This window comes from Carlito syrichta, unplaced genomic scaffold, assembly GCF_000164805.1.
Source record: "Carlito syrichta isolate Samal-C Ts95f unplaced genomic scaffold, Tarsius_syrichta-2.0.1 Scaffold304374, whole genome shotgun sequence".
In the NCBI taxonomy this organism is placed as follows: domain Eukaryota; kingdom Metazoa; phylum Chordata; class Mammalia; order Primates; family Tarsiidae; genus Carlito; species Carlito syrichta.
Window position 1 is genome coordinate 111,964 of NW_007248470.1, and position 15,801 is coordinate 127,764.

At 45.5% G+C, this 15,801-nt stretch overlaps 1 protein-coding gene across 4 annotated transcripts in view; it reads left to right on the forward strand.

Moving 5' to 3' along the window:
- Positions 1-15,801, forward strand: part of ZBTB38 (zinc finger and BTB domain containing 38) — a 66,186-nt gene that overhangs the window by 18,607 nt on the left and 31,778 nt on the right. For 3 of the 4 annotated variants that reach the window (XM_021713244.1, XM_008059801.2, XM_021713245.1), the window contains exon 3: positions 1,395-1,499. The gene's annotated coding sequence lies outside the window, so the exon portion shown is untranslated. Of the gene's footprint in view, positions 1-156; positions 306-1,394; positions 1,500-15,801 lie in introns of those variants that run through there. The other variant, XM_008059802.2, reaches the window with a different exon arrangement.

The following is a 15,801-nucleotide window of genomic DNA, read 5'->3' on the forward strand; positions in this document are numbered from 1 at the left end:
GCTCGGGCGCTGCGTTGACACTCGCACCTCCCTCCGCGGGGCTGGGACTCGCCCCGGCTCTGACCCCACGGGAGCGAGAGCGTTTCCTTGGGGCGACACGAAGCCCCTGGAGTCGGACGCGACGTGCAAAGGCAGGGCCTTCCCCGGGGGGTTGCCATCTCAGCCTCCAGCTTCTGCAGCGGTGGGGTCTGCTCTGGTGGTACCACAACCGCCCGCTGTGAGCCACTTCTTTGCAGGGTCGCTCATAAGTCCCCTGAGACTTTAGTCCGCCCGCATTCCACTTCGTGCCTCCGGCTCCGCTGCAGGTAAGTGCCAGATTCCGTTCCGGACGTTGGCCCTGACTGAATAGCCCTCCTAAGGCTCCATTATAGGCGATGTGCGTTATGGTGCCTTATGCATATTTTAGAGGCTAAAGCCTTTCTCCTAACTAGGACTCTCGACTCCTCGGTCAGATTCTCCTGGTTGAAACGTCTAAAGGGTTTTGGCGTGGTTTCGGAGGGAGCTGCATCTAAGTGCAGTGTTTTTCCAAGCGTAGGGACCCATCACAAGATTGCGGAATCGGTTTAGTGAGCTGCTACTGCACAATTTAAAGAAATAGAATCTGTAGTACAGGACAGAGAAGACTAGAACGGCGTGCATTGCGCATAGTAAGGGTAAGCATTGTTTAAGAAACTTTTGGTTTACAGTTTATATCGTGTAATTTTTTTTTTTTTTTTTACATGATGGGTCGGCCGGCCTCGGTGGCTCATCCTGTAATCCTGGCGCTTGGGCAGGCCAAAGCGAGTGGATTGCCTGAGCCCGTGGGCTCGAGACCAGCCCGGACGACTTGGCGAGACCTTGTCTCGACAATAAACCAAAAATAGCCGGGCGTGGTAGCGCGCGCCTGTAGTTCTGGCTACTTGGAAGGCTGAGGCGGAAGGATCGCTGGAGCCCAGCAGGTCGACACTGGAGTGGCTATGAGTATGCCACTGCACTCCAGCCTGGGCGACAGAGTGAGGCTCCAATTCAAAAAAAAAAATGACGGCTCACTGTCAAAAAGGTTTTTAAAACCATAACTTACTGATTAATAGCCTAGGCTTTGAAATCAATGGAACTTGGGCTCGAACCCCAGCCCTCATATAAACCAGCTGTGTGACCTTGAAAAGGTTCTGTGACCTCGAACAGGTTCTGTGACCTCTCATAGCCTCCATGTCTGTAGCTGTAAAATGGACAATGTTTCCTACATCTGAGGGGTATGATGAAGATGGCATTAGGCCACATATGTCAACCACTGTGTGCAGTAACTTGACTTATAGTAGGTGTTCAATATATGTTAATTGCAATTACTGTTGTTGAAATATCAAGTCTTGGTGACTAGTCATGGGACACTGTGCTTTTCTTTTCTCTCTTTTTAGATCTTGATGTGGAGGAGATGGAGGATTCAGAACCAAGGATTTCCAAGTGATTTCTTCCAGAGCGCAGGAAACTAACTCGGTTAAGGCTGGTCTGTTCTAACTGAGGTAACTACATTTGCATCTCTCTTTAGTTTCCATGAAATAGGAAATTTTTTTTGAGGGACTTCCAAAGGGCATATGATTCATGACGCGCAATCCATCAGGTTTGGGGATTACAAAGTGACTAGGACACTCAAATGATCTTTTTTTTTTTGAGTCAGAGTCTCATTCTGTCACCCAGGCTGGAGCGCAGCAGCATGCTCACGGCCACCGCAGCCTCGACCTGCTGGGCTCCAGCGATCCTTCTGCCTCAGCCTTCCAAGTAGCTGGAATTACAGGCATGTGCCACTATGACCAACTGACTTTTAGATTTATTGTAGAGACGAGGTCGCATCGTGTTGCTCAGACTGGTCTTGAACCCTTGAGCTCAGATAATTCTCTCACCTCCGCCTCCCAAAGTGCTGAGATTACAAGCGTGAGCAAGCCACTGTGCCTGGCTAGGTGATCTTTTCTGAGGAGACAAGATGCATGAGGCTCCTGTGACGAAGGGCCACTGGGTGAACAGGGCTTTAGGACAACTGGTTTCATTGTTCCGGTTCTGTCAGCAACTGTCTGGGAGCTTCTGTATGTCTCTTCCTAGATCTCTAGCTTCTCTGGGCTAGAACGACCCACCAGCACCACTGGGGCCCAGAGAGTTTAAATGACTCTTTAGGGTTACCCAGTGAGTGGTGGTTGAGACACGGCTGGGACCTGGATCTTCATTGCTCAGTCACATGACCTGCTGCGCAGTGAATCCCATGCTAGGCATGAAGATCCCACCCCTGGGACACTCAGTGGTTCTCACAGACAAGTGCAGATAGCCTGGCACCCCAAGCTCTTCCTTGGAGGCATATGCAAAGTCCCAGATGGTGACAGTAACAGCCACCATTTATCAAGTGTTTGTGTGCATGTGAATGCCAGGCAGTGAGTTAAGCGCTTTAAGCATGGTATTTTTATTTACTCCTCGCAATACTTCATGAGGTGAGGAAAAACTGGTGTGACGGATTGAAATATGAAAACAGAGACAGGTCATGGAGGGTTTTGGCCCTCAGAGTGTGCATATGGTGTACTTTCTATGTGCAAAGCTCTGTGCTAGCACCGTGGGGTAACCTTGAGCCTGCAGCCTGACTGCAAAGAGGCGAGTCAGGTGGACCGTGTCTGCTATCACCTCCTCCCCTGTCCTGACTTCTCCCACAGGCAATCAGATGGGGTCTCTCCTGGGGACAGAGCTGAGAAACGGATGTATCGAACTTCTTCCCTCTCAATTCAGTTGTTCATTCTTTTCCATTTTAACATATATTTCTACCCATCTGTTAAAACTTATACAGTGACTGAACCTGTAATCCCAACACTTGGGAGGCCGAGGCAAGTGGATTACCTGAGCCCGCGGGTTCGAGACCAGCCCTGGCAACTTGGCAAGACATCGTCTCTACAATAAATTTTTTTTTTTTTAAATTAGATGGACGTGGGAACTTGCACCTGTAGTTCTGGCTGCTTGGAAGGCTGAGATGGAAGGATTGTGAGAGCTCAGCAGGTGAACGATGGGGTGGCTGTGAGTGTGTCACTGCACTCCAGCCTGGGCGACAGAGTGAGACTCCCACTAAAATTAATTAATTAATTAATTTAAAATAAAGCTTATGCTTTCAGTTTATAAACAATAGTAAGGCCTAAGGCCAGGTGTGGTGGCTCAAGCCTGTAATCCCAGTACTTTGGGAGGCTGAGGCGAGAGGATTGCCTAAGTCCAAGGGTTCGAGACCAGCCTGGGCAGCTTGGTGAAACTTCATCTCTACAATAAATCAAAAAAATTAGCCAGACGTGGTGACATGTGCCTGTCATTCCAGCTACTTGGAAGGCTGAGGTGGAAGGATCGCCTGAGCCCAACAGGTCAAGGCTGTGGTGGCTATGAGCGTGCCACTGCGCTCCAGCCTGGGCAGAGTGAGACTCCGATTAAAAAAAAAAATAGGCCTTCTCTGGAGTCATTCATTTATTTTTCTTCAACAGTGTTTATTGAGCTCCTACAAGGCACTCAGGAACTCAAGACCAAACTGATTATTTTTATTATTATCAAGATATTAAGTCATGTCCGGTCTCTTAACAAAGAGTTAATTGTTCAACTGTTAGCAATTTTCTGTTATCAATATATTGGGATGTCAGCTCCAGGAATGTCAGAGATTGACCTGTATGTAAGATTCCAAGTGGAGTTAGAGGAAAGTCATTTTAAAAGTCTTAACATCTTCAGAAAGGAGTTTCTCACTCTCTTTTAAACTTGAGTTTTTGCCATTATTGTCACCTGCTTATGGAGGCTTTTTATTTGCACACTTAACCGGCTGTCAGAGAAAAAGCAGTTTGATAATGGGGCTTTTCTTTTCTTTCTTTCTTTTTTTTTTTTTGAGTTGGAATCTTACTCCGTCACCCAGGCTGGAGTACAGTGGCACGCTCATGGCCACCTCAGCGTCAATCTGCTGGGCTCCCATGATCCTTCCACCTCAGCCTTCCAAGTAGTCAGAACTACAGGCATGTGCTAGCCCGCCTGGCTAATTTTTGATTTATTGTAGAGACGAGGTCATACCAAGTTGCTGGGGCTAGTTTCGAACCCATGGACTCATGCAGTCCTCTTGCCTTGGCTTCCCAAAGTGCCGGGATTACTGGCTGAGCCATCGAGCCCAGCCTGTAAGGGGGCTTTATTATTATTATTATTAATTTATTTTTTATGTTTTTAACATGAAATGCCCTCCTCTTTTAGCTTTTTAGGCCACAGAGGCCTGTGGGTGTTCAAAAGTGAAGCAATTTAAGAAATAATTTTGTTTAATTTATAAGATGGAAAGTTAGAGATAGCTCCGAGAATTGGATTAAGCAACAGAAATCAGATTTCAAGACTTGAATGCTACTTGTAATAACTTAATCCCCAAGTAAAACAAATGAGATGTTGAATGTGAACATGCTTTGTAAACTGTAAAGCATTCTATAAATCTTATATAGCAAATGTGTATTGAGTGCCTACTACGAGTATGACCCTATGCGAGACAGAATCAGGAACAAAGCAGCAACAAAATTTGGTCCCTTCCCTCTTAAGACCCTGTTATACAGTTGAGGAAATAAAATATACAGAAATAACCATGTCATAAGAGCAGAAAGAAGATGCGTTGGTAATGTGAGGGGAAAGAGGTCTCTAGGGTTCAAGAGACTTTCTTGAGAAAAAGCATTTAGGCAAGTCCTTGACTCATGGGGCGTTTCAGTCAGAGATGGGGAGAAGGGATTTGAGATGGCAGAAATGATGGAAGATGGAGAGCGCATGGACCATGTTCAAGAACAAGTGTTAAACCCAGTTGAGTTAGAGCTGGTCTATACAGACACCAAGTGGGAAGTGAAACTGGCCAACATTGGTGCCAAGTGATAATGGTCTTGAGTGCCAACTAGCATACTTGAATGCGTTAATCAATGGATGGCATTAAAGATATCGAACGGAGAGTATCATGGTGGTGCTTTAGAATCATGCTTTTGTGAGTAACTTAGGGGAGATTGGGAGGAAAGGCAGAGCAGAAACTAGAGGCAGGGAGGTCAGTTAGAAGGCTTCTATGATCCCCCAAGGAAAAGGGGGGAGAAAGGCCTGAAATGGATGATAACAGAGAAATAGGAAAGGAGCAGATGCCAAGAGGGGAACAGAGCCCGATGCTTCGGTGGAGAAGGAACAGCTTAAGCTGACCCTGAACTTTCTGGAGCAGTGGTACCCATGGAGGAAACTCGGAAGGAGGTGCCTTAGAAAGGTGCTGAGTTTGGAGTGCTGAAGCATGCCATATTCTAGACAGATGGGGGCTTTGAGCTCCATGGGAAGGCCAGGGCTGGCTTGGTATGTAAGAAAAAGTCAAGAGGTGGGAGAAGCGATTTTTCAGAAAGAGAATATAGGAAGAAAAAGGTTGAAAATGGAGCCTTTTGAGAAAAGAAAGGAAAACCTAGGGAGGCAGAGAGAAGTGTGGCAAGATAACAAGGGAGAACCACAGAGGAACATGCTCCAGAAACCAGCAGACAGGTTTTCCCTGTGGAGGGAGCCAGGCATGTCAGACACTGGAAGGGAAGGAAAAGCCTAGAAAGACCATTGGATTGACAAGCGCTAGATGACCCCTTAGTATTTTTCTTCGTAAGGTAATATGACTTGCAGGATGAATATTAAGTGGTTTCATTTACATACATTTGTAGCTTACACAAATCAAGAATCACTGTTAGCCAGGCATAGTGTCTCATGTCTGTAATCCTAGCACTTTGGGAGGATTGCTTTAGCCCAGGAGTTCAAGACCAGCCTAGGCAACCTAGCGAGACTTCATCTGTACAAAAAAAAAAATTAGCTGGGTGTGGTGGCAAGCACCTGTAGTCCCAGCTATGTGGGAGACTGAGGAGGGAGTGTTCCTGACACTGCACTCCTGCCTGGGCACCAGAGCGAGAACCTGATTCATAAATAAATAAATAAAATAAAAACTACATTTCAGAGGCCAGACACAGTGGCTCTTGCCTATAATCCCAGCACTTTGGGAGGCCGAGGCAGAAGGATCGGGAGTTCAAGTCCAACCTGGACAACATAGTGAGACCTCATCTCTGCAAATAAAACAAAACATTAGTTAGGCGTGGTGGCGCATGCAGAAGGATTGCCTCTTCGATCTAGGATGTTGGGGCTGCGGTGAGCCTTGATCGCACCACTGCACTCCAGCCTGGGCAACAGATTGAGACTCTGACTCAAAAAAAAAAAAAAAAAGGTAACTCTCTTTCAGGTCCCCTCCTGCTGCGGGAGGTTTTCAATCTTCTTAATAAACTCCTACGTTGAAAAATAAAAGTTTCTGTGAATACAGAATGTTTCTAAGAGTAACTTAATTCCATTGCCCTTTACCATATGGCTGTTGTATGACATGTGTGTCTGCGTGTTTTCACGTGCATATGAGCTTAGTGCAATGGAATGAGAAGACTGGGGTCAGATAAATCTAGTTTCACAACCTAACTGGGCCCTTTTCCAGTCTTGTGACTTTAGAAAAGTTACTGTCTCTAAGCCTGACTTTTTCCATCCATAACTCATATAGGACTATTTTGGAGATTGAGTAACGTATAATTTAGTCGGGAGCTATACCATAGTAGGCAATTAACAAGTGTTGGTTCCCTTTGCCTCACAACCTTATATAGATATGTAAATGTATGCAGAGTGTGCATTGACACACAAAGCCTTATCTTTATGACTCATATTTCACATGTTCATTTCATCATGGGAAGCACACCACCCCCCCTTGATAGCTGATCTCTCGCATGCTAGTTCGAGTGGCCATCAATTTAGTTTGGATAAGAATTCATCTGGGAACTTGTCAAAATGTATATTCCCAGGTCCAGAGATTCTGATTTAGTAACTTTGGGGCAATGCTGGGGAATCTGCATTTTAACAGCTCTGCCACAGCTGGCAATGAAGATGAATAATTGCCAACTTCTGGGAAGCAGAGGAAGGGCAAACCAGACACTTGATGTGCTGGTTTCAAATCTGATTTCTATTGGAAATATGTCTGTGTTCAAAAGTTTTATGTTTGTATCATCAAGGTTTATGGATTGTGTTTATAATCAGATAAAAACAAATGAATTCCAGATAGTCAAGAAATGGTGGTATCATTGCGCAACCCCTCACCCCCATTGCTGTCTGCCATGGATCCCCAGCAGTAGTGGGTGGCATGCAGCCCCTAAACCGGCTGCTTTTTCTGTGGAATAAGTGGTAATACCCTGTCCCTGTGCCCAGAGTTTGCGAAACCAATGTATCATTAGTTGTTAGCAATAACATTATATGGTGACAGCATAGCACAGCCATACCCTTAAAATGTTTTGATGCGTTTATCTGACTCTGTCTTCTGGTGGAGAAACATTTCTGTCATTAAATGATTTCCCCCATTCTCTGCATCTTAAGATCATACAATTTTTAGGCTAAAGTTCATGTTGTTCATCTATCCTAACTTCATTTTATAGATGAAAAAACAATGGATCGTTTTCTTCCTAGTCCTCGCTGTCTTTTTTGCTCATTCACAGCAAGGACTTGAAACATACAGACATGCCTGGTGTTTAAGCTAGATGTGGAGACTGGAAGGCATTTGAGTTGTGTGTATTGAATTGTGTTTTATGTTCCCTGTACGACATTTAAAAATCAGATAACTTAGCAGGAAAAAACTTAACGGGAATGTATTTGTTCAAACTATATTGGGCCGTTTGTAAATGCTGTCAGCATCCTCTTACTGGTTTGTGTCTCTTGGAGGAGGCCGTCGATGGCCTGGAGACTTCTCCTAGAAACGGGGCTCCTCTCTCTGTACCCTCAGTCCCCAAGGGAAGGGGACGGCACCAACATTCATAGACTCCTGTACCTTTAGTGCATTATCTCAGCCAGCTTGTGAGAACCTCAGATGACCTAGAATGGTGGCAGCTGGGGCAAAAGAGTTTCACTAACTGCAGCCAAGGTTAGAGACGAGAGTGTTCTGCCCTGGGGTCTGTCTGACTCCCAAGTCCAGCCTCTTTTCCCCACACCCCAGGCTGCCTCCCCAGCCCAGAGATGAGGATATGAAACAGATATCTGTTCCCGATTTTACCTCAGAGACACTCATCCCTAACATTATTGTAACCTCAGAGTGTTTGACAAGAAGCAAATGGAGCAGAGATAATGTGCAAACTTGAGCTTGTTCAAAAAATATTTACTGAGTGTCAACCATCCGCCGGGTACGAGAACAGGACCACCCCTCTCCCAGGACTCCTTGTCTCCCTAACCTTCTGTATCTTCTCTCTATGATGCTGCAAGCTTTTCTTTTAGAGTCAAAACACCAATGGACTTCTGCCCTGATAAGATCAATCAATTTGTGTCTTGCTATGGCTGTTACTAAATGTCCCCCAAGTCGCTATGCCAGTTGAAAGTTTAAAACTATTCCTTAGAGGATTGCCCAGAGATGTTCAGTTAATGTTTGTTGATTGCCCTCTGAGGCCCCGAGGAACTCTTCAGGGGACTAGGAAAAGAGCCCAGAGCCCTGCAGAGTGAGTTGGGGGGAGGTAAAGAGATCTTGGTGAGATAATCCAGAGAGGAGGCATAGGACTTGTTCCCGGCATCTGTGACTTTGCTGGTTTGGTTTCCTCACCTGTAGCCAGAGAAGGTTTTGTTCAACGATGGCAAAGTTCCCTTCCAGCTCTAAGAGGCAGTCATTCTATTTTCTCTCTAGTAGAAAATACAGAGGTGTGGGACAGGCAGATGGAAAGCGGGGCAGGGGCTAAGGCTGAAATCTTCCAGGGGCCCCAGTTTCATAGTTCATCCTTGCTGTCTTCATAGATATACTGATAATAGCTAGACTTTGGATGCTGCTTTTACCCTTACACCTTTGAGAAAAGTGTGTGAATTTAAGGGTGGGAGATTGTCTGCTTTGGAGGTAAGGAAGATTCTTATGGGAGGATTGAGACTAGCTAGGAGCCATGGCTTCCAAATTTTATAACTAAAAAGAACGTTGGCAATCAACTAACCCAACCTCTTTGCATTCCAGCTAAGGAAATGAGAGTCCAGGGACGTCATAGGACCTGCTCAAGGTCACACAGTTGGTGGCCAAGTGGGAACAGAACCTACTGTCCTATACGCAGCCTGCCAGAAACAGGCAGGTTTTCAGGAGAGCAGGAGATGATAGGCAGCAACAGAGCTTAGTGAAGGACTGTCCCATGGAGAGAGCTGACTATGATATCCACTGGGCTTTCAGCAAATACAGCTGTAGGCCACCGCGATACAAAACTTCCGGTCCAGGTGAAGTCCTTGGATTTTTGCTAGTTAAGGTAATCAAGAAAATTTATTTTTGAACCAGGAGAGGCAGAAGACTGTTTCTTTGTCTTTTCTTTTTTCTTTCTTTTTTTTTTTTTTTAAAAGTCAAGGCCTTACTCTGTCACCCAGTGGCATGATCCTGGCTCACCACAGCATCAACCTCCTGGGTTCAAACGATCCTTCCTCCTGGCACATGCCATAATGCCCAGCTAATGTTTTTGTTTTTGTGGAGGCAAGGTCTTGTTATGCCCAGTCTGGTCTCGAACTTCTGGGCTAAAGCAACCCTGCCGCCTTAGCCTCCCAAAGTGCTGGGATTACAGGCATGAGCCATCACACCTGACCCTGTTTCCCATTTTTAGGATTATTTCTCCTTCTCTTATATAAATGGAAATTACTAAGAAATACTATAATTTAATATTGAGAGGAATTAAATGCTTTCTCTGGGAGTGTGAAGAGGAAGACCCAACTCACACACCCATGTTGCTAGCCACTGCCATGTGTGTGGTCATCCCAGTGTACATTTTCACGAGAAACCCATGGCTCTGGAAGTCCTGGATGGGCATCGTGGGATTATTTCAGCAACCCATGAAGGCAGGCTTTGTGCAAGGTGAGACAGATGCGAGCTGCCACTTCCTGCTTCGTGAATTGGTTATTATTTCTAGGCCCTGTCTTGTGTTATTTTTCCTGTTTATGTGTTAGAACAACTTCTGACTATTTGTAGAGTTGATTACAATTAGATAATAAGACCACTAGTTCAGTAAACACAAAGCTGGATTCATCATCTTGCCAGCCAAGGGAGACTCTCACTCAGATCAGTCTCCCCATTCTCCTGTGTACTTGGGTGTAAGCGTGGAGATTTCTGATTAGTTCCCCTAGGATAGTGACTGGCTCCTAGACCCAAGCGAGGATTTCCTTTGTGAAAAACTACTCAAGGCTGGGCGTGGTGACTCACGCCTATAATCCCAACACTTTGGGAGGCCAAGATGAGAGGATTGCCTGAGCCTACAGGTTCAAGACCAGCCTGGGCAACTTGGTGAGACCTCATCTCTACAATAAATCAAAAAATTAGCTGGGCATGGTGGCACGTGCCTGTAGTTCCAGCTACTTAGAAGGCTGAGGTGAAGGAATTGCCTGAGTCCAGCAGGTCGAGGTTGCGGTGGCCATGAGCGTGCCACTGCACACCAGCCTGGGCGACAGGGTGAGACTCCAACTCAAAAAAAAAAAAAAAAGAAAAAGAAAAAAACCTATTTAGCATTCTGGTCTGTCCCTGCTGAAACCTATTTCTTCTGATCTTGTAGTCCCTGACTTGAGCTGGAAGACCAAGACTTCTCTGGGTCTCAGGGCTGTGCCTCTGATGCTCTTTGGTGGAAGGGGCTTACCACATTACAGTAGCCAAAGTCGCAACTGGGCGCCTTCTGTGGTGTGCTCACCCCTGGCCTTGGGTTAATGCAAGTTTCACCTGGGACTTTCATAGGAGGGGACGGGGACCACTTTGAACAAACGGAGGCACTAGGATAGACTGCAGAAGCCACTATGTGGCACTGAAACGAAGCCCCATATGAGGTTTTACTCAGACATTATGGAACTGGCTGACCCTGAGTGCTGTGCTCACTAGGGCACAAAAATAATAATAACCCTGACCTTTAAATTTGTCCTCTTAAGGTCTAGCAATTCTGGAGTGTCTTTAGCAGCTACACACTATAAGACGACTTTTTGCACAGAAGCCCATAAATTATCTAAATGGAAATACGCTTTTAAGTGAATTTCTTACCCTGTTTGTTTTAAATGTAGTATTCTCAATATTTGTTTTTGTTTTTGACGTTTTCAGGAAATGAGTCAAGAACTTTTTGTCACATTTGAATGTTCTGTTTTAAGACTTTCTTTTCTATTTGTAATGAGTTTCTGATAAGATGAGTTGCGCCTCTATTTTAGGAAATACTTTTTGAGGTCTTTTTTTTTTCTTTTATGAAGTTTAAATGGGAGTTTTACCTCTAGTCCTAGCAGCTATCTTACATTAAAATGATCTTTTTTTCCCCCCCACCATGAGGGTCCCTTGCTCAGGGAGAATAAGGAAAGTTTTGGTGGTTAGTCATTGTGGTATTCAGCAAACAAATACTTGGGAGGCCATGATTTATGTTACTGGTCAAAAAAAGGAGAAAGATTTTGTGTGTCTCTAGAAGATTATCCTTGTGAAAGGTAGGTGCCCTGTATCCCCAGAAAGTCTCTTGGGTGCTATTTGTGTTGTGTTAAGGTCTCTAAAACCCGGTGGCCATTTTCTGCGAGCTTGAATCCCTGAAACTCCTCCCACCGCAGAGTCTATGAGCATTTGTTTTCTAAAATGAAAGCACAAGCAGAAACTCGAGCCAGTCTACAGAACAGCCTGTTCTTTAGATTTTTTTTTTTTTTAGATTACTATATTTAAAGCATAATTTTTCTAGACAGCATATTGTGGGTTTTACCTGTAGTGGGTTTTGGTTTGGGTTTGCTTGGGAAGTTTGACATTTTGTAATGTATAAGTGTCATCGCCGCCCTTGCCTAGATAATTCCACACTAAAGCAGGTGAGCAGGAAAACTGTTTAGGTACCTGACCACTTCCAGAAACCTCCATTCTGTTTTAATTACATTTCTTTTGGGGTGAAATTAGCAAAAGCTGATTAGGACGTCGTTCCTTTAATATTCTTTTCCACCTTCCCCGACAATTTTTTCCAGTCGATCTCTTTTGTCTGAACCATTGTATGTCCATTTGTAAGACCGGACAGAGTTTTTGTAGCGTTTACATAGTAGAAAAACCCTTGTGCCTCTTCTTACACCTCAGACCTACCGGTGGGCTTGCTTGACAGCCCTGCCCCTGGAAGAGACTTCTGTTTCGCCATCCAGTGCTGCCTCAGAGCTCTGTGCTGACATCCTTGGCTTCTCTCCAGAGGTCGCAGTGTTGGCAGCAATGGCTTCAAACTGGAAATGTGGGAGGAGGAATTGTGGGAGATGGGGAGAAGGAAATGTTTGTGCAGGTAAAGTGTGTACATGGACTTAAATAAATATCTGAGGACCCAGGTTCTTGCAGATGGCCTCTGTCCATTGGTATTTTGTGTCTGGAGCCCTGCAAGACTGTCTGTCCTGTGGGGAACTGGTGGGACAGAGCAGACCGAGAACATCAGCACCCTGCCTCCCAAGAGATGTCCAGAATGCTCTCCAGACCAGAAGGGCAGCTTGGCATGTCCCGGTGTCTCCAGAGCAGAAATGTGCTTCCCGAGTTTGACCATCGTTGTTCATTGAGCAGGTCTGAGAATTCCTTGCGAACTTGGTGGATATACTTTATTGTGTTGAAGCCCTGACAGCCAGGTGGTCCAGGCCCCACTTTTATGATGTATTTTCTGGAATTATATTTGTGTGACACAGTGATGGAGCATGGGGTATTCAGAATACTGTACTCCAGTAAGGAGCTACTGCTAAAGGCCAGGGTTTTGCTCTGTAGTGCAACCCTATGACACACTTGCTGATGATAAAGATGGGGCCTCTTTTAAAAAGGAGAGTAGGGTGCTTCTGACAGCAAATCTGATCTCACAAAGTGCTGAGTAAGTGTTGAGAATCCTTTTCTTCTTGAAGCTTGAACAGACCCTATTATTAAAGTGACTACTTGGAGGAAAACGAAGACTTTAACATCTACCTCTCAGATTCATGTATTGAGAAACCCCACCCCACCCATGAATGAGAAAATAGGGATTCTGAAGAAATAGTATGTCAGCAGATATATGGCACACACTGGTAGTTTTGAGAACTTGAATAGTGACATCTCATTATTTAAGTTTTAGGAGGACAATGAATCATTGTACAGTGATTGAAATTTCACAAGCAGGACGAAACCTATAAGTGATGTATACTTATATTTTTCTAGAATAGGGTCTAAAACACAGATACTTCAGGGACAGGAAGATAATATGAATGTTAAATGTGGGCTTGGTATAAGAAGAAAAACAGAGGTGAGACTAACAACCTGGAAGTCACTGGAACTTGTTCAGATACTGTGGCAGTTTAATAAACCCAGCCTGCAGCTGAATCCAGCCTATGGACTGCTGCTTTGCATTCATGCGGCGAAGCCATGCTGTCTGATGCAGTCCACTGGTCTGGATCCTCTCAATGGCAGCCTGTCCAGTTTTCTCCTACAGAGCACTGGACCTGAAGCTCTTTAAGGCCGAGCCCAGGCAAAAGTAATGGCCATCGAACCTTCTGTGTCACAGCAAATAGGCCAACCACTTCGGATACAACTCTGTCCATCTCTTACAGACTAAGTAATTGTGTCAGTAGGGTCAGCCACAGAACACAATGTGTATGTTCAGGGACATCTGGAGGGGCATCAGGCCTGGCTAAGCTCAGTGTAGCGATCCCAGCATGAAACAGGAAGAACTCATCAAAGGAAGTCCCTCTGTGTCTGAGCTTGTCACTCCCAAAGTAGCTGAATGGAACCAAGCCTGCAGAGGCTAACCCGGCTGGCATCAGGCAAGATGACAGCAAGGGACAGCAGACATATTCTGATGCACCTGGTCTGTGGTGTTGACCTACTCGGTCCAAAGATGTTTTCTGAAATATCAAACAGCAACTTCCTAACTAGTCCTAAACTGGGACAGTGTAGCAGTTGTCCTCTTGCTCCTCATTGACACTTTATTGCTCTTCGGCACATCCTAGAATTTATAATATCTTCCCTTTAAAAAACAAAACAAAGCATCTTTTGGTCGGACACTCCAGCCTGTAATCCCAGCACTTTGGGAGACCAAGGTGAGGGGATTGCCTGAGCCCACGGGTTTGAGAACAACCTGGGCAACTTGGCAAGACCTCATCTCTACAATAAAATTAAAAAATTAGCCAGGTGTGGTATCACGCACCTATATTTCTGGCTACTTGGAAGACTGAGGCAGAAGGATCGCCCGAGCCCAGCAGAACGATGCTGGGGTGGCTGTGAGTATGTCACTGCCCTCCAGCCTGGGTGACGGAGTGAGACTCCAACTCAAACAAACATCTTTTAACCCTGCCAGTCCCCACTTGGTGCTGAGTCAGTAATGTCTTAAAGCACTTAGCACAGGGCCTGGGGCATAGAAAATGCTCAGTAATGTTAGCTTTTGTTGTCAGTGGCACCATCATCATCTCCACTGCACCTGTCACCTCACCATAGGTCAGGGAACTTGGTTTCCTTAAATTTTACTTACATTACTTCTTTTTTTTGAGTCGGAGTCTCACTCTGTCACCCAGGCTGGAGTGAGTGGCACGCTCATGGCCACCACAGCCTCAACCTATGGGCTCAGGCGATCCTTCCACCTCAGCCTTCCAAGTAGCTGGAACTATGGGCACATCACCAATGATTGACTGGATGATGAAATTGTCCACCAATTGTCCACCAATGATTGACTGGATAATGAAAATGTGGTACATATACACCATGGAATACTATGTAGCCATAAAAAAGGAATGCAAATATGTCCCTTAAGCAACATGGATAGAACTGGAGATCGTCATTCTAAGTTAACTAACTCAGAACCAGAAAACCAAACAAGCATGTTCTCACTCATATGCGGGAGCTAAATGGCCACAAAGATGAAAATAACAGACACTGGGGATACCAGTAAGGAGGGAGGTGGGAACAGGGTTAGCGTTCAGAAATTACCCATTGAGTACAATGTTCACTCCATAGGGAATGGACCACCTGAGATCCTGTCCCCACCACTACAGTATGTTCGTGTAACAAACGTGTACATATACCCCCTGAATCTAAAATAAAAATGGAAAGAAAAAAAAGTGAGGTCGTGGGGTTTACTCTGTGTGGGGTCAACCCTAGGGGGCCAGAGTAGAATCATTTTAAGAAGGATGACTTGACCAAAGAAAAGCCACCAGACGCTGCTGGCAGTGGAGTCCTGACATTGGCTACTCTGAGTGTGGTCCTCGCGCTGGCAGCATGGGCATCCCCTGGGAACCTGTTACAAATGCAGAGCCTCGAGCCCTACCCCAAACTCACTGCGTCAGCAAACACACTAGCAAGATCCCCAGTGGACTTGTGCATGTCAACATTGGGACATGCTGCTGTAGACACTCTGGGAAGCCCAGAGACTTGTGCAGATTCTGGCCTATGCAAGACTGCAGGCTTGCTAGCTAGTGGGTGCTATGGGTGGTGATTTGGGTGTTTTGGTCTTAGGGAGTAGGGCAGAGGTGGTGCCTTTTAAGTTCTGCTGCAAAAATATATGATGGGATGATTTTGGAGCACAGTAAAAATCTGATTCCGAAGACTGTTGCTATCTCCTGGCTGTGATATTCACCTTAACATAGCCCCTTGTTCCCTTCTATGTTTTCTTTTTGAGTTGGAGTTTCACTCTGTCACTCACTTACGGTCACCACAGCCTCGACTTGCTAGACTCAGGTGATCCTTCCACCTCAGCCTTCCAAGTAACTGGAACTACAGACCCACACTACCATACCTGGCTAGTTTTTGTGATTGGTTGTAGAAACAAAGTCTCACCAAGTTGGCCAGGCTGTTCTTGAACCCCAGGACTCGGG